At 40.8% G+C, this 20,194-nt stretch overlaps 1 protein-coding gene and 1 pseudogene across 9 annotated transcripts in view; one reads left to right on the forward strand and one right to left on the reverse strand.

Moving 5' to 3' along the window:
- ELMO1 (engulfment and cell motility 1) overlaps positions 1–20,194 on the reverse strand; it is a 589,252-nt gene that overhangs the window by 498,374 nt on the left and 70,684 nt on the right. The window lies entirely within an intron of this gene.
- On the forward strand, positions 17,187–17,736 carry LOC129144470 (small ribosomal subunit protein eS10-like; annotated as a pseudogene).

Here is a 20,194-nt window from a genome sequence, read left to right on the forward strand (position 1 = left end):
TGATTTCTCCTCTAGCCTCCATTAACAGTATGCTGATAATTTCAAATGCTTTGTATCTGCATTCAGTTCTAGCAAACTTGAAACTCAACCTGCTAATATCCGCTTTGACAAGGACTCTATTGTGCCAAAACCAAACTAATGACAATAAAAACAAGTACACAAACACAGACACACAAACCCCTAGCTAGACTGATGAAGGCAACTGTGAAAAAAATTAGAGAAGGCCATCTTACATCTTATTGCCCAGAAAAATGCCAGATATTATAAACCCATGTGGAACACTTGAGTTCTGCTGACAGGTCTGGTAATGGGTACAGATTCTGGGGCCTAGTTATCTGAGGTGTGAATTTGATGAGAAAGGTCAAAGAAAATCAGATTCCACTGGACACCTAAAAATCTTACTTTTCTCGGCCTTTCAAATCTTACTTTTCTCGGCCTTGATTTGAAACTCCTACAGACTTTATAGAGGAAAGATGGGGAAAAAAAGAGAACAGGCTTTGGAGGCAGACAGACCTGGACTGGAATGTAAAAGCAGGTAATGTGTTAAGCCCGGGCACAAGCTGACCAGATTTGCATTTTACCTTTGCCTACATGAAGAACAGACTGGCATGGGGCAAGGATGACGGGGTAGGTTGGTAAGAAAGTGACTGATGGCAGTGACTTGGGCTGGAGTGGTCGTGGAGACAGAAAAGGTGATGGATTTATAAGCTATTTAAAAAATCAAAACAATTGATAATAGACAAAGAGGGAGAAGCTGGAGTCATTGACGACCCAGGATTATGGCTTCTATAACAGAATAGGTGGTGATGTCATTTACTGAGATAGGACTACTCCAAATAGAAGATGGGCTCTCTGCCAATTTGTTGACCAGTATCAAGGCAATGGGTGTAGAGACTCATCTGGAGGAACCAGTGGTAAAGTCCAAGCCGTCAGTGCCAAATACAGCCTTCCTACTCCTTCCTTGCAGGACTATCTGCTTTACTGCAGATTACATCTAAAAATGCACAGCCATTTTCTCCTAATAAGCAGGAAGGCAGCAGAGTACAGCAGTTAACAACCACTGATTGGACTCTGACTGTCTGTATTCTAATCCTAGTTTCACTACCTCCTAGCCTTGTGGCTTTGGGAAAATTCCTCTCTGTGCCTCAGTTTACTCATCTGTAAAATGGAGCAAACCACAGTACCTATGTCAACAATTTCTTAGGATGAGTACTAAAATGACAGTAATAGCCAACACACCTATATAACTTACCCTGTGCCAGGTACCCTATTAAAGAGTGTACATAGATTAACACATTCAGTCCTCACAACAGCCCCGTGACAAAGGCGCTATCATAATCCCCACCCTAAACATGGGTAGATGGAGTCACTGAGGAAACTGGTCACTTATTTGGCTAGTCAGCAATCTAGCCCATCCGAAGGCAGTGTTCTGAACCATTACCCTAAACTTCCTTGGACCTTAATATGCACAAGGCTTAGAACAGTGCCCGGCACCGAGTAAGAGCCTGGCACATTATCCCTGACTCTGAAAGCCAAATCCAGGCTGGTTCACAGGAAAGAAAAAGGCTTTATGCACTTTTCCATTATTGATCACGGTCACACCTTTTCACTTTCTACTTGTGTAATACTGACTGCGACACGGTGAACTTGCTTCTGACTTTGACTCTGTGGACAGGAATCAGTTATGGCCTGAGATTTTCAAGCTCCACAAAGACTCCATTTTTGATGCTGTGATAGAAGCTGCAACTTGATACTACCTCTGAGAGTCAGCTCTGCGGAAAAATACCCCTGGCTCGGATCATAATTTCCGTTCTGGTAAAACGGGGATCTTTTCATGACCTCTAAGCTTTTACCTTTTCACTTCATGAATGGATAAACTTTGTGTGAGTTGAATATACTCTCCCTCCCCTTAGAGAAAGAACAGAGAGATTCTTTTATAAGCAGATAAGGTGATTTTATTTCCACTAACAAGGAATAATCTTAATTGACATCTTGCTCTGTCAGAGTACAGCCTCAGAACAAGTACTCAAAACTGAAAGAATCACTTTTTGGTAACAGGCCCCAGCATTTAATGAGCTTATTATGGCAAAGAACCTAAATAGCAAATCAATTCACTCAGGTGCAAGAGAGTTCACTGGGAAGTTACACGGCTTAAAGTGAAAGTTTATGAAACTTAACTGAAATTTAAAAAAAAAAAAAAAACACCAAGGTCGACATTTCAAACATCTACATAAAGTTTTTCCAGGTAAAAATTAGTTCAGCCACACACTTAAAAGACAAAACTCTAGGGGTCCAACAGATGCATAACTTTTTAGAGAAAAATCCAGAATCTGCCTGTGGGTAGTCCTCGGTACACCCAGGAAGAGTTAAAGTGGCTGCCTATTCAGAGGTGAGATTAAATTAGGCTTCTCACATTTCAAAGATTTCAACCCAATACTCAGCCCAACTGAGTAGTAAGGCCTGTGTGGTTTTCAGTAACTGCAAAGTGTAAAGAGAAATTGCACTCTGCCCCCTTATCAGTAAGTCTAACACTGAATTAACTGCCATCTACAAAGGTGGTATCTACATTGTTCTCAGGAATATTTTATAAAAACCTTAAGATTAAAGAATAGAAAATAGTTTAATAATAAATGGCAAAACTATGAGATAGAATAAGAGTCATGTAAAAAATTCACATTAAAATATGAGTGACACTGGACAATACTCACAACATATTTTCAATGATTCATTTACATCCATTGACATTTGAATATTAATAAGTATTTACTTCAGTACACACTCATTATGATGATAAAAACTTAGAACAACTAGAATTCTCACACATTGCTGATAAATAGTAAGACTGAAAAACAGTTTGGTACATTTTTAAAAATATTAAGTACATATTTATCATATGACACAGCAATTCTACTCTTAGGGATTTACCTGAGAAATGAAAACAAAGATAGGTGTATGAATTTTCATAACAACTTTATTCATAAAAGCCAAAAGCTCAAAACAACTCAAATGTCCATCAATCGATGAATAAACAAAACGTCATCCATACAATGGAAGACTACTCAGCAATAAAAAAGAATAAACTGCTGATACATGTAACAACAGAAGTAAATCCGGAGTGAATTATGCCGCATCAGATATTGGCACACTCTAGCTTATGGGCCAAATCCGGCCCTCTCCCTATTTTTGTAATCAAAGTTTTATTGGAACAAAGCTACACCCATTCAGTACACATTTCATACTACCAACAGCAGAGCTGAGTAGGTAGATCCTACAAAGACCATCCCGCCTGTAAGCCTAAAATATTTACTATCTGAGTCTTTACAGAAAATGTATACCAATCTCTACACTAAATAAAAGAAGTCAGTTATAAAAGACAACATACTGTATGATTCCATTTCTAGAAAATTCTAGAAAAGGCAAAATTATATTGATAGCATATCATCCGGGCACAGTGGCTCAAGCCCGTAATCCCAGCACTTTGGGAGGCCAAGGCCGGCAGATGGCTTGAGCTCAGGAGTTCGAGACCAGCCTGGGCAACACAGGGAAACCCTGTTTCTATAAAAAATACAGAAAAATTAACCAGGCGTGGTAGCACACACCTGTAAGTCCCACCTACTTGGGAGGCTGAGGTGGAAGGATCTCTTGAGCCCAGGAGGTGGAGGTTGCAGTGAGCAGAGGTTGCACCACCACACTCCAGCCTGGGAGACAGAGACCCAGTCACACACACAAAAAGAAAGCCTATCAGTGGTTACCAGGGGTGAGGTGGAAGCAGAGTCTGCAAGGGGGCACAAGGGAACTTTTTAGGGTGATGAAACTGGTCTATTTCTCTTATACGAGGTAGCATGAAGAAAATAAAAAATAAAATAAAGCTTTAAAATGGTCTGTTTCTTGACTGTGTTGTGATGGTTACATGACTACATACATTGGTCAATATCGCTAAATGAAAATTGATTTTATTGTACCTCAATAGAAATGTATATGATATATATATATATAATTTCTCCGTTACATCCTTGTGCCAGGTATTGCCAGGTACTACCTCCCGCCAGGTATGCTTCTAGGTATTGAGCACAAGACATTGAACACAATACACAAAGTTTCTGCTCAGATGGTACAGTTAAATATGACAGGGCCACCCACTGTCCCCCAGTGGACATCTGGCATGGGTAAGCCTGTGATAAGCCACTAGCACTTTTAAGATTGCTTGGACTCACAACAGAGTTTAGCCTAGACTAACTAATACAGGACTCATTTCTGAGTCCTTGTCTTTCTCCAGGCATCGCCTCTAGGTAGTCTCATCCGATCCCATAGATACATTTTAAATGTATATCGCCAACCAACCTTCCTTCATTCCTTCCTTCCTTCTTCCCTCCCTCCCTCAAATAGCCAACTGCCTACTTGACATAGCTACTTAGGTATCTCACAAGCATCTCAAATTTAACATATCAAAAACTGAACTCTTTCCTCCAGAAGCTATTTTTCCTTCAGATTCCTCACATTAGAAAATGGCTTTGTGGTACACCTTTACACCAGATTTCCTGCTTCCCCTCTTCTGAGCACTCCAGGGGACTGCACTTCTAGCCCCCTTGCAGGATAAGGCCACAGCCATATATATGAGTCTTGTGGCTAAAGACATGTGAGTGGAAGTGACAGAGGCACTGGAGAGCCAGGTTCTCTCTTCCCTTGCCACAGTGAATTTGGTAGAACGTGTACTGATATGGAAGGCAGACTAAACCATTGAGTTTGAGGACAGCTGCCCTGGAGGGTCACTTGGACTTAGAGCAGATTTTGCAAGACTGCAAACTCTGTTGCAGTAACCTGAAATGTTGAAGATGCTGTTGTCAGAGCATGAACTAGCCTCCTCTGATGACTTCGGGGCCCTCTGACAACTTCAGGGCCCTCTGATGACTTCAGGTGCTTGTGCCAGACCAAGAAGTCCTTCACACTCCTTCTCCCTCCCCTCCATGTCCAGGCCACCACCAATCCAACTCAACCCTCACAAACATTCCCTAGGCCAAACCAACATTTCCCACCTGGGCTCTTGCAAGAGCCCTTAGATCTATTCTCTACATAGCCACCAAAGTCGAAACCACAAAGACTTTCAAACACCTCCTCTGTTTAAATCCCTTCAATGGCTCCCCACTGCTCTCAAGCTCAAATCCAAAGTCTTTAACATGGCCCGCAAAGGCCTGTGTGATCTAACCAGGGCCCACCTGTCCAGACCTCATCCCGTGCATCCATCCATCTCTCTCTCCCTCACCTCATTCCTCTCTCCTATCCCCATCCCACGTCAGTGGCTCCAGCCCTCTCTCAGTTGCCCAAACATGCCAAGCTCCTACAATGAAATGTAGTCTCTCTTCCTCTCCATTTTCCCTTTCTACGCCCAGTTACTTGAAATCACTCTAAAGCACACCTACCTCCTTTCACTTCTCCCCTTTCATTTTTTGCTATAAGGGGAAAAATAAATCTTGAATGTGCTTGCCTTTGAGTCAGAAGACAAGAGGATAAGCTATGAAGTTAAATTCTCAGAAATCACATGACCATAAGATCTAAACATTGGTAGAAGTTGAAAGAGAAGGAAGACACCTCCAGGGCTTAGGAATCAGGGTAGAAAAATTAAACCAAGTGACTAGAAAACCAAAGAAGCCAGGGAAGAGTTCAGTAGAAAATCACACCCTAGGCCTAGAAGGACTCTAACCCCCAACAGGCACCACCACCCACTCTCACCCATGCTTCTTCATTTGACTAATGCAAATCCCTCAGGAATCCCTCTCTCAATTCATTTCTGACTAACACTCTGCCAGGGCCTTAGGCCTCTCTGACATAAAGGAGTCCTCTCCCCACAGAAGTCAGACAATACCCCCAACACCATACCCCATACCTGGGCCAATATACAGGCAAAGGCTGACCATGCTCTCAGCAGGCCAAACTTCAATCCTCAATCAGTGTTTCCCTCAGAACCAAAGACTCTAAGCAGTTTTCAACTATGCCTTTATTAATATAAAATGAGACTACAGAGAGACACAGGGGACCCTCCCATGGTTGAGTGTATTCTGCCAAATATGTTAAATCTATGACTAAAATTGTTCCCAGTTTCAGAAAACAAGCAAGAATATTGAAACATATTTATTCTTAAACTAGAGATCTCCTGAAGAGTTTTATTCACACTTGATCATTTTTGCTTTCACCTAAATACCTAAATGTTCATCCAATGGGAGAAAGAGACTTCTTCACTTGTTTTCGAAACCTTTAACACATAGGAAAATAACTTGTAGGTTCTAGAAAGCATGCTTTAATGCTGGCTTAATTTTTTTTTTCAGAATACTTACCTTCTGTAATTAAGATAGGGAAAATTCAACTCAAAACCAAATTTCTTCTTCTTCTCATTTCACCATTTTAAAATTTGGCAAGTTTTGCTTGAGGAAGGAGAGCAAACTCAAGTGCTTTTGTGGATATATCCTGTTTTTCAGGTACCAGACAACTAAGGATATTGGCTTTTCTATTACCATTGATAGAAAGATAACACAAAAAGTGAATCCTATTGAAGGTGGGTCAGAAGTGTCTTCTTAACAAAGCTCAGAATGTTTTTGTAAACTCTTTGTGCCAAGGCACTTGGAACCTGTTAACGATTCCTGGATGATGTCCAAAATGCTATTATATTTGACAGTCGTGAATGACTGTCATAACTTGAAAGTTTAGGAATGCGAGTGGGCTTTTTAGCTTTTATCAAACAGAAAGCTCCTCACCCCCACACGTTTCCATCTGAGCCTGCGGAGAATGGAAATGCAACAGCAGTTTTCCTGTCCATTCCCACTGAATGGAAAACACAGCCATTCCCATTTACAGAAATAACTTCTAACACCAGGCCACATTTCCACTTTGTGTTTTAAATTCTATGATGTGGTCCTAAATTCTTGCAGTAATCAAAGGCTGTGAAACTTCACAGAGTGAAGGGTCTTTCAAAAGGACACTGGAAAATAAAAGAGGTTGTTTTGCTGAGCACTGATCAATTCCCAGGCTGGCTGCAGGGGATCCTACTGAAGTATGGGCAAGATAAGAGTGGACCCAGGAGCTTCCGAGCTCCACAGAGTCAACCCTGTACCCAAGCTCCCTCTAGTTGGTGTGGACCAACACCAAAGTCACTGCAGAACAGAACGGGTAGCAGGACACCTGCTCAACAGTGGACCTGAAGAAGCTCTCCCGCTGGAAAAAGCAGAAGAGAAGCCTTCTTCTACCCAGCATGGGCAAAGCACCAGCTCTCAAACACCAACTACTCATCTCAGTCATTCTTTCTTATGACCAAAACTTTGATTTCAGCCATCATAGAAGTTCAAACCCAGGGTGAAGACAACACAGGAAAAAATGTGGCTTCTGAGGTAAAGTGGGGAGTTGAAGAACTAACCAATGCATTAATCAACGCAGACAATCTGAAAAGTCTTCTTTCCTGAATAGCAGGTTCCTTTCTTACAGTCACTTAAACAATTATTCCAACTCACTACTTACTTTTTCGAGGCAGAGACATAGTAAAGTATTATCATAAGCGCCATTCTCCCTCTTGTACTGTCGTAGTATCAAATGTGTGCAGTGTTTTTAAGCTTCACAAGTAAGAAAATGTAAAATGGCTAATATGTATTGTAGAACCTACTAAAGAGTACAGCCACTACATTAATAAGAAAATATCTGATAGATGAATGCCCAAGATAAGATTTCACTTCCATTCACCACTTACAGGGACCTCTCCACCAAGGAGGTTCCCAAGTTTATTAAAATGACCTAGAAGTTGTTTCTAAATTCTAAGTTGTTTCTAAAAATCACACCATATTCAAAGGGGCTAAAAGATGAGAAAGAAAATTCAGAAAGAATGCCCTGATTTTTGCTCCTCGATTTCTATAGCATGTATTCTTCTATAAGACAAAGGAAGAAACTATCGCCATATCCTTTCGGTGGTCTCAAAAGAATATCCAGCATTTTTTTCTTCAGAGTTAAATTACATTACATAAAGTAAAAATAAAAATTATTATTAATAATCATTTTATATCAGACTTTAGCATTAACTATTTCTCATATATTAAGAAAACAAACCACCCTTTCAACATCTAAATCACTTCATCACACGTAGGGTCTCTGTGAGGAAGGTCAGCAAATATTGCTGTATAATCTCATTTTATCAACAGGGGATTGAAGCAAAGAAGTTAAGATCCAGTTCAAAATGAGATCCATTCCAATCTCCCAACACCTAGAGTTTAGAACAGGAGCACAAGCAAGACAAAGTTATGGAGTCACACATGAATCATTTACACGTGGTTAAGTTAGATGTTTCTACCTGGAGAAGGAAGTCAGACTGAGAATCTCCCGTCCTCACACAATGAGCCTCTACCACAAAGGAAACTCAATGCTGTCTTATTCCTCTGTAATCTCCCCCCTGTAGCATCATGGTGCAGTGAGCCAGGCCAACTTTAGCAATAGCATTCTCCGAACTCCTCTAATGGAGAAAGAGAGATTCTTTATTCATTTCAAAAATATTAACAAGAAGCTTCTTCCCATCGATCACTGAGTTTGGAGATTCTGAGACAAGAGCGAAGCCCAGGATGCATTCTTATTCCCAGAAATCAGACAACAGACTGATGAATTCTTTGAGAAAGTAAACAAAGATATTATGTGCTACTAAAATATACTTTCATAGTTTCATCACATCAATAAAAGCAAAATCTCTCTAATGAGGATCTTGCAAGCCCAGCATTTCCTGGCCTCTGTCTCTTTCTCTGTCCCCTACCAGTTTCTCCTGGCTCACTCTCTGGTGACCACACCTGACTTCTTCAAGTTCCCCAGACGCACCACACTGTCATTCATCTGCTGTTCCTGAACTTCCCGCAGCTGACTTTCTCACTGTATTTGGGACTCAGACCAAAGGTCATCTCCTCAGGGAAGCCTTTCCTAAGTAACCTAATGCCGGTAAAATTGGCACACACACATTCCCAGTAATCCCTCCCTCTCTTTCTCTCTCCCACTCACTCCTTTACTCACCGCATCACTACCTTGCAATGTTACACACCGGTCTATGTGTTTATTGTCCTAATTCCACTCTGGAGTGTAAACTCTATGAGGGCAGGGATGTTTTCTTCACCGTTTTACCTGTGGTCACATAGTATGCTATCAGTGAATATCTGGCAAGTGAATAAGTGAATGAAGGAAGAAAAGGATCAGAATGGAAGGGCACCACTGATTTCTTAGATACTTTAAGAAAATTCTTCAGGAGTACAGTGAAAAATAACAGGCTACAGGTGCAATTCACTAAGTGTGTGACATGGAAGACTAGAGAAGACTAAGGAAGAAAGAATAGGTTAATTAAGCATAGTGCAAATTGAATATCACCCGTGTGTGGTAGGAAAAACTGGTGGGCATAAGACCAGCCACAGTTATGGAATTAGAATCCTCTAAGTCCCTACCAGAAACAAACAAACAAACAAACAAAAGGCACTGGAAACAATAACCCAAATGAGGTAATTTGCATGAAATTATTTTATAGCATATAAAGTAATCAGAAAATAAGTATATAATAAGCATATATTACCTCCTCCTATCTTTCCCTCCCCACTAATATCCATGGCAGACATCAAAAACAATCACGGATAATAAATGTAACTCCTTTCTGCAATCGTCAAACAGGACCAATACACAAGTCAATCATAATTTTTTAAAGCATCTTAGGAAAGTAGGCAAATTAGGAATGGCAGAAAGCTTCCTTCCTAAAGGATATCTACAGAAAGTCTATAGCAATCATCATGCTCAACTGTGAGCCATCAAACTTTTCCTTTAAAATCAAAAACAAGGCGAGGAAGTCAAATATCACTGCCTCTATTCAACATTGTACTGGAAATCTCATTCTAAACATTTTAAGAATGGGGGTGGCAAATTTTTCATTATTCAGATGATATTATTGTCTATCAGAAACTATTAGGATTAATAAGGCTTTATCAAGGTTTCTGAGTATAAATCAATATATTAAAGTGATTAGCATTTCTATACACCAGGAACAAAGCATCAGAAAGAACTATGTCTTAAATATACATTTCATGATAATAAGAAAACAAGAAGATAGTGTTGGAGTCCAGAAAATGATTCATCACAATACGGAGCTTTGGCATGCTAAGTGCTTTGAAAAGTGAAAAGCCTCAGAAATAAGCCTCAGAACCAAGGTTTCTCTCTGACCTGCTTCCACCTCCCTGTCTCTGATCTTCTTTACCAAAGAACCGGGAGGGACTCTCTTTGGAATTTCTTAAGACCCCACTCCCTAGGAATCTCATCAAATAGCCCAAAAAGATCAACCACCCAGGAAAAGAAGATCACCACATCTGGACAGGCTTTTCATCTATTCTCCTAAGGGCAACTCTCATAGATTACCTGGGAGGCTTTATCTGCATAAGATGACCTTTGCTCACAGTGAAGTTCCATCCCTCACCTTCCTGACACCTCCCTCAGAGCTCAGGGGAACTTTGTTACTTATTTGCACATTCTCTGTCTCCTCTCTCCCACATATAGAAGGGTATATAAGCATCTGGACTACATTGGGCTATTGGTAAATCATTCTCATGTGATTCCCTGCATTGTGCACATTAAATACATTGTATGCCTTTCTCTCCTTTTCATTGGCCTTTTGTCAGTATATTTTCAGCAAACCTTCAGGAGATGAAGGGAGAAGCTTTCCCTCTTGGCATTTTACAAGATATTTCTGTATAAAGCAATAAAAGTTACTGAAAAATATTAAAGAACACCAAAATAAATGGATAAACATATAAAGTTTAAGATTAAGAGAGCCCAATATTATAAAGATGTCAACAAGGTTATGTAACATTTATAGTCTGGATGACTTTCACCCATATGGAAGCTTGATATGTGCCAAAAGTGACAGTGCAGACCAGTGGCTGGGGGAGATGGAAGGGATGAAAATCCCTCATCTGAAATACTTGGGACCAGAAGTGTTTCAGATTTCAGATTCTTTCAGGTTTTGTAGTATTTGCATTATACCTACTGGCTGAGCATCCCTAATCCAAAAATCTGAAATCTGAAATGCTTCCATGAGCGTTTCCTTTGAGTGTCATGTCGGCACTCAAAAAGCTTTGCATCTTGAAGCATTTCAAATTTTGGATTTTCAGATTAGGGATACTCAACCTGTATTTAATAAGTGGCATTGGGACAATGTAGGGGGCAAAATGAAATCAGCATCTACTTTACAATCCACATTAAACAAAACAATTCCAGAGATTAACTATTTGAATGAAAAAGAAAAACAGACATCTCAGAAAATCTTAGGATACAAGAATATCCTAATAACCAACGGGTAAGAAGGATTTCTTAAGCAAGCTATATATAGCCCAAAATGTAAAAAAAAAAAGAGACTGACCAATCCATCTACAATATAATTAAGAATTTCTGCTTATCAAAAGGTTTGATAAGAAAAAATATAACAAAAAAATTTTAATAAAAAAATAGAAACCACATATTGAGAGAAGATATCTTCAATGTTGGGGCTCAGAAAATGCCCTGAAATATGGTGCTTTGACATGCTGAACTAATGAAGCAGCCTCAAGGTCTCCCTCTGACCTCTCCCTACTCCTTCTGATCCTCCTTACTATTCGAAGCACCAGGACTGGCTCTCTCTTTAAGTTCCCTTATCTGATTGAGAAAACTTCTAAAAGAAATGCAATTGCCTCAAAACTCCTTCCCTAGGAATCTCATTAAATAACCAGGAAACATTAACCACCAGAGAAGAGACTAGAAGTCTCTATGCTCAGGACACCATGCCCAGTCACCTCCGCCTCTGCTCTCCTGAGGGCAATTCCAAGGGAAGACCTGGAAGACTGTTATCTGCATAATAAGACCTTTGTTCACAATGCGGCTCTGCGCTTACCTTCCTGTAACTTGTCTGCAGCTACTATTTATCCTTAGGTCCCATTCAGAGTCCAAAGAGAATCATTTACAAACCACTGGTGTGTTTTTTGGGGCCCATTCATTTACGGCTCTCCACCTCCTTCTCCCCAGTGAAAAGGATATTTAAGCATCAACCATCTGGTTCCTTCTTGAGTTTTCATATGTTTTGTATTGCTCCCGTGTTTAAGTACATTAATGAACTTGTTACGTTTTTCTCTTGTTGATCTATATTTTGTTATAAAGGTGTGGGCTATGACTCTTATGATGGGGAGAAAAGGGATCACCCCATTTCTGCCTCTACAGTGACATTGATAATGAACAAAGAGTTAGTACACAAAATATATAAAGAACTCCAATGAATCAATATGAAAAGGACAAGCAACCCAAAAGGCATATCCAGGCATTTCATGAAAAAACAAGAAGGTCAATAAACCTATAAAAAGAAGGTCAACCTCATTAGTAATCAGAGGAATGCAGAGACCCCCCGCCAAGCTGACACCATTTTACACCCAAAAGGCTAGAAAATGTATATAATCTGACAGCCCCCAAGTTTTGGCAAGTATGTGGAGCAACAGGAACTTTCATGTACTCCTGGTGAGAATTAAAGTTGGCACAACTACTTTGGAAACAAGTTGGCATTGCCCAGTAAAATTTTAGGTGTGTGTAGCCTTCAACACAGCATCTCCTCTCCTGGGGTATATATCCTGGAAAAACTCTTGCTCATCTACACTAAGAGAGATGGACAAAAATATTTACAACATCCTCCTAATAGCAAGAAAATGGAAACAAACAAATGTCTATCTCTCCTGAGAAAAAATTAACTGTCCCATATTCATAAAATGGAATATACTCTGAAGAATAAAAATGAACTACATCTACATGGGTGAACTACATTCTCATAGTTGAATCTCAGAAACAATGTTAATACTGAACAAGCCACTGAAAAACTCAGAGAGAATCATTCCATTTTTATAAAGTTGCAAAAAAAAATTATTTATATTTGTGTAACCCTAAAATAAAACAAAGAGATTACTAATAAAATATTCAGAACAATCTTTACTTGAGTTAGGGAAGAGAATGGGATCCATGCTTGAAAAGTACTGCTAGCATTCTATTTCTTAGGCTGCATGATGGGTACATGGATATTCATCTTATAATTCTTCACTAAACAATGCATAGATGTTCTAATGCATCATTTGCTTGTATCATATACTTAATAAAGGTTTAACATTTCATTATAATCTATTTTGAACTATTTAGTTTTAGCTTTCATTTACTCGGAAAACTTATGTGAAACACCAAACTTAAGCACAGTAACAAAATGTGGGGGTTCCTTCAGTAATAAATATGAAAGTACATATATATATATTTCAATTGGCTATGTCTTAGGAATCTCCAAGCAATCTAGAGGAATCTAGGATCTGCGAATGAACGTTTCTTTTCTTTCCTAAAGAAGTCAGGCGCACATTTTCTACTAAGGTAGAGTTTAGTAACTTCCAGATTGAATAGCACAAGATAACAGCAGTCTCTCCTGGTTCTCCTAATTAGTGGCCTGTTTCTTAATCGTTGCCTGAATTCCCTCTTCTCACTCATCCCCTGCATTTAGTCATCACTCCCTTGATGAGTTGCGAAGAGCAGCCGATTTCCGTTGCTTGAGGTGTGATTATTTAGCAGCTCCAGGGAGAGATGGGTTGGGGGAGGTTGGTTCAGAGAGAAATCAGGAAGCAAATGAGATGTAGACTAAGAAATACCTTCTCTCAGTGTCCCTGTTACTAAAACTAATAACTAATAACTGTCAAAGGTAAAATCCTGAAATGACTTAAATTGCTACAAATACTGCTGGTAATTACCATTTAGTCATTCTCTTGACCTTTTGCAGTGACTATGTGATGAACATTGCCTCTGCTCAGTTTCAGTTAAAAAAAAAGATAGCACAGTTCCAAAACTCTAATTTATTATAAAGAATCTAGTCTTGCCCCCACATTTTAAAAAAAAGGAAACTAACCCAAAAAAGTTAAGTGACTGAGGCATTTAAAATATGAAGAATGAAGACCATAACCTCTGAGGTCAGAAGGCCAGGGCTAGAACCCTGGATCTAGCACTAACTAGCCAGATGATTCTGGGTAAATCGGTTAACCTTGACAGGCCTCAGTTTCCCCATTTGTAAAATGGGAATGATACCGCTATAACTCATAGGGTTGCTGTGATGATTAAATGATTACAATGAGTCCCTGGTACATACTACACGCTCAATAAATGATCATTATTATTTTCTAAGTTCACAAAGTCAAGCAGGTCAAAATAAAATTTTCCAGGCATTTATCTTTTTATCCCTCCTAACTTACATATCTCATTTTTAAAGTTATAGCAATTTAATAATGAGTGCTTTTTATAACTTTTAATTACACTAATAAAATTTTCTCTCTTCCCCAGGGCTAACAGAAACATATGCAAGTCTATTTCAAACTAACAAAAATGCAATAATTTCATAAACAACTGTCACCCTACTTTCTGCCAGTCCCTTCAGTCTAGTTTACATATTTAAAGGAAATTTTCCACTATATTTCTAGATTAATACCTCACTCATTAGGGGATCTGGCAATTGGTGCTTCTCAGCACACTTTTTCACCATTATCTATTTTTCCAACCTGGCAATGAGCAGAAGGGAACAATTATCATGAGATAACATCTCTTCCAGTCAGACAGGCTCTTAATGATGGTAAATGAAGCCAGAAGCAGCCCTGTATCCTGAGGCTACTAAAGGGAAGAGCCAGACTTCCACAGCTGGTACGGAAGTGGCACCCATGCTGTGTCACCTACAGGGAAACATCACACAGGCAGGTAAATGGTTCTGTCTGAAATCCTGTCCCATTGTCTGCCTTGAGAGTCAGCATTTCATGGTGCAGCAGGAGACGGAATCAGGTGTAACACTGAAGACGGCGCTAGCAGAGGTCGGTTCTGGGAAAGGCACACTTAATCTAAAGTGAAAAGCAAATAATTTCACCAATCCAATATGCAAAAGTGGTAGTTTAATCAATTTACACTTCTGTAGTAAATCCCTCTCTGTTGAGTATTTTGCTTTATTCCATTAAAAGAATTACAAGGTGGCCAGGTGTGGTGGCTCACACCGGTAATCCCAGCACTTTGGGAGCTTGAGGCAGGCAGATCACCTGAGGTCGGGAGTTTGAGACCAGCCTGGCCAACATGTTGAAACCCCGTCTCTACTAAAAATTAAAAAAAAATAGCTGGGTGTGGTGGCACATGCCTGTAATCCCAGCTACTCAGGAGGCTGAGGCAGGAGAAAAGGTTGAAACCAGGAGGTGGGGGTTGTGGTGAGCTGAGATCATCCCACTGCACTCCAGCCTGGATGATAGAGCGAGACTCCATCTCAAAAAAAAAAAAAAAAAAAAAAAAAATCCAAGCCTTATTTGTTTAATGGTGCTATTTTAATTTTTTAATTTTAGCAGTGCTTTTATTTTAAACAACTCAATACATTATCATAAACGCTTAATGGCTGTGCAAACAATTTGCACTCACTTTAAACCAACACAACTACCAATGGAAGCTCAAAATATAAACAGAACAAATCCTTAATTCTCAGTTCTCTCCTTTGCCTGCTGCCTCAGGGAGGCCTACTCTGAGCTTAACAAAGGCTCATGTTTAAGGCACCAGCAAAGCAGGAGCACCCAATCAATGAGAAAATAAAACATAATTTGTTACTTAATATTTCTAAAGATATACTGAAGTCATCATTATGGGGAAAATGTACAGTGTTGGATTTCGTTACTTATTTTATTGTTGTTTCTCATTTTAACTAGAGGTAGGGTGTGGGCACCATGCATGAAGTTCCCAAAGAGCTAACGTGGCCGTGGCCCAGCTTTGGTCTGCTTTTCCCAAGAGCTCTAGTTTATTACACCCTGAGAGCATATTTAAAATATTTAACAACAATACAGGGTGCACAATGATCCATTGGAATGAATGCTGGCCCTAACACCAGTATGCCAGTGAGTCCTAGCTGAACATCAGCTCAGGGTCACCCAAGTACCCACAGGGAGAGAAGGAGAGGGGAGGCTGAGGTTTTGCTGTTGTTATGTAACCATCGTGTCTAACTATATTAGCATCCAGCTCTCATTTCTCCATGTTGTCCGAGAATTAATAATTTTTTTGAAATCTTGCTAAAACCTATATATGCTATAACCAATGCATCATTACTGGTTGCCAGATAAAAAAGAACATTAGTTAGTCGTTTAAAAAAATCCCTTGGCACCGGGAGCGGCGGCTCATGCCTGTAATCCCAGCACTTTGGGAGGCCGAGGCGGGTGGATCACAAGGTCAGGAGATCAAGACCATCCTGGCTAATATGGAGAAATTCCATCTGTACTAAAAATACAAAAAATTAGCCAGGTGTGGTGGCACGCACCTGTAGTCCCAGCTACTCGGGAGGCTGAGGCAGGAGAATCACTTGAACCCAGGAGGCGGAGGTTGCAGTGAGCCAAGATTGCATCACTGCACTCCAGCCTGGGCAACAGAGCGAGACTCCATCTCAAAATAAATAAATAAATAAATATCTTGGCTGCGCGCAGTGGCTCACGCCTGTAATCTCAGCACTTTGGGAGGCTGAGGTGGGTGGATCATGAGGTCAGGAATTCAAGACAGTGCAGCCAAGATGGTGAAACTCCGTCTCTACTAAAAATACAAAAATTAGCCGGGCGTGGTGGTGCATGCCTGTAATCCCAGCTACTTGGGAGGCTGAGGCAGAGAATTGCTTGAACCCAGGAGGTGGAGGTTGCAGTGAGCTGAGATCACACTGCACTCCAGCCTGGGTGACAGAGCAAGAGTCTGTCAAAAAAAAGAAGAAAAGAAAGAAAAAATCTCTTAACTCCACAAAGTAATTTTTTGCTCTTTGTTCCCATCTTCCTGATTCCTCTAGTATTTCCTCTCCCTAGAAGCAACACAGTGTTCAAGAGAAGGCATAATCATATTGTAGCAGATTACATTTCCCTTGCTAAACACTTGGTAACTGAAAAAAGAAAAAGAAAATATTTCTGTTTTTGTAATCTAGTAAACAAATATTAAATGGTTCCTAACCAAAAACCTGATTCTGGCAACATGACTCCTGAGCAGCAAGCAAGCTAGGGAACAACAGCTGGTTATTACTTACCTATGCAGGTCTTAGCAGAATTCAGGCCCCTCCCATAGTTAGCCTTGTTTATGCCCAGCAATAGCAAGGGCAGTCAGCCCGTGAGGTTTGAAGCAAGATGGAGTCAGGTATGATTCAAGCCCCGACCCCGGACCCCAGAGCCACCAAGACGTTGATGCCTAAGAAGAACCAGATTGCCATTTATAAACTCCTTTTTAAGGAGGGAGTCATGGTGGCCAAGAAGGATGTCCCCCATGCCTAAGCACCGGGAGCTGGCAGACAAGAATGTGCCCAACCTTCAGGTCATGAAGGCCATGCAGTCTCTCAAGTCCCGAGACTGTGTGAAGGAACAGTTTGCCTGGAGACACTTCTACTGGTACCTTACCAATGAGGGTATCCAGTATCTCCGTGATTACCTTCATCTGACCCTGGAGACTGTGCCTGCCACTGTACGCCACAGCCGTCCAGAGACTGGCAGGCCTCGGCCTAAAGGTCTGGAGACTGAGCAACCTGCAAGACTCACAAGAGGGGAAGCCAACAGAGATACGTGCAGACATAGTGCTGTGCCTCCTGGTGCCAACAAGAAAGTAGAGGCTGGGGCTGGGTCAGCAACTGAATTCCAGTTTAGAAGAGGATTTGGTTGTGAACATGGTCAGCCACCTCAGTAAAACTGGAGAGGATTATTTCGCATTGAATAAACTTACAGCCAAAAAAACTTAAAAAAAAATGAACAAACAAACAAACAAAAAAAAACACTGATTCTTACAGCTCTTGAAGGAAGTGATGAACCAATTCAGTTAGCAAGGTATAGAATTATACCTTTGATCACAGACCTGACCTAGTGCCCACTGTTTTTAAACGTTTTTCTAAATCGCCTTTGCAAAAAACTATGACAGTGAAAGAAATCTGACATACCTGACTCCATCTTGCTTCGAACAGCCCTTCCTCATTCCTGGGCATAGACAAAGCTAACTATGGGAGGGGCCTGAGTACCTGCATAGGTAAGTGATAACCAGCTATTGTTCCCTAGCTTGCTTACTGCTCAGAAGTCATGTTGCCAGAAGTTAAAATATTTATAACTTCTCTAATTGTTTTTATAGATAACATCACGATTGTAAAACCTAAGATTGGTCTTTGAGACATGTTTCAGATTTTTTGCATTCTGGTGAACCGACTACCACCTCAGGGACCTGACTCATCTCAAGGAACTGACTCAATCAGTACTGTAACCCCCACCCAGAAACTGACTCAGCGCATGAAGACAGTTTTCGACACTCCTATGAGTTCATCTACAACCAATCAGCAGCACTCATTCCCTAGCCTCTTGACCACCAAAGTGTCCTTTAAAAACACTAGCCTCCAAGCTCTCAGAGAGGCAGATTTGAGAAATGTCTCCTGTCCTCCTGCTCGGCTGCCTTGTGATAACTAAACTCATTCCCTATTTCAACACCACCGTCTCAGCGTTTTGGCTTTATCTGTGTAGCAGGCAAGAAGAACCCACTGGAGTGTAACATTTTCATTTATCAGAGATTAAAAAGTTGCAAGAAATCTGTGAACTGGTAACTCACAGCATCCCTTAATAATCCATTACCAATGCTCCTGGACTTTCAATGGAGTTATATCCTGTTAAGTTGAAAAGATCATAAGTGAAATATGCATGTAATATACCTAACCTACAGGACATTCATTATAGCTTAGCCTAGTCTACTTTAAAGGAGCTCAGAACACTTACATTAGCCTACAGGTGGGCAAAATCATGTGATCTCATGGCTGACTGCAAGTTTTGGAGAGTATTACGCCACATATTGCTAGCTTAGAAAAATATCAAAATTCAAAATTTGAAGTACAGTTTCTACTGAATGCTTATTGCTTTTGCACCATTGAACCCCCAAAAATCTTAAGTTGAAGTCAGGGACCATCTGTAGTTAAAAATCTCTATATCCATAGGATGTGGTATGTCTCACAAGTTTCAGGAAAGTGAAGGTGCCAGGCCATGTGTCTCGGGGTAGCCAAAGTAAAAAGTCACTTGAGGCAGATCTTCTGGGTTCAGGGATGAGTCAACACAGTGGCCTCACACAGTTACGTAAATGGAATGCGCCAGTACCACCACCAAGGGTAGAATGGGGAATACCACCTTTCTGTGAACAGAGGACGGTCACCCCTCTCAACGCTCTCTGGTAGACAGAGCAGGTCACTGGGGAGAAGGTAGATATACTTTCATGTGGATAGGAGACACCTCCAGGAGCCCTTTTCTCCTGGCATTCAATTTAGACTCTCTGATGGGCCAGGATTCTTCTGAGAGGAAAGCAAATTTAGGGTCTGAAGGGATTAACAGCCCACCAAAGTAGTATTCTGAATTTAAGCAGAACCTCTGAGAAATTCAGCCACCATTGAACCCCCTCCTCCAAGGCTGTTTGCTATGTGGGAGAAGCCAGCGCCTTGGCACCAGGAAGTACAAAATCAGTTGCCATAAGCATCAAAAAGCACAACAGGGCCTGCTATACTTCCCCACTGAAGCTCTGCACTACTCTTATTTGTTAAATTGGTATATAAATTTACCTGTCTGTGTAGCACTCATCAAAGAGTACTTCAGCATATGGAAATCAACCTTGTCTTTTCTCCTTTTAGTCTGTCTATTGACAGTTAATGCACAGCCCCCATCCCTCAGACCATGCAACCCTAAGAAGAAAAGTTTTCTTCCCAAGGCAATTCCCAAAGATGGGAGGAGAAGTCAGAAGTACAACCCAAGTTCAGAAACAAAATCCGGAGGTCCCTATGGATGGGTTGGTCCAGCTGATGGCATGGCTGCCACTGAAGCTTCTACGGTCCCAGCCATGCTGGGATGGGGACTCTGCCCTGGGACAGCAGCTGAGCTTGGGAGTGAACTGAAGAGCTGTAGCCTCAGAAGGCCAGTGCTGGAGTACTGTGTGGCCTGTACAAGAATCTAGACCAGATAAAGCTCCCCGTTCTCTCTCTTCCTGGCATCCTGAAGCAGATCTGAAACCTGCACCAGGAAAACCACAGAAGTTTGTGGAGAGAGGTAGAACTGAGGAGATGAGTATTAACTGACTGTCCACCTAATGCATGCAAAAGAATGTCCAGAAAACTGATACGAAAATAGAAAGA

This window comes from Pan troglodytes, chromosome 6 (assembly GCF_028858775.2).
Source record: "Pan troglodytes isolate AG18354 chromosome 6, NHGRI_mPanTro3-v2.0_pri, whole genome shotgun sequence".
In the NCBI taxonomy this organism is placed as follows: Eukaryota; Metazoa; Chordata; class Mammalia; order Primates; family Hominidae; genus Pan; species Pan troglodytes.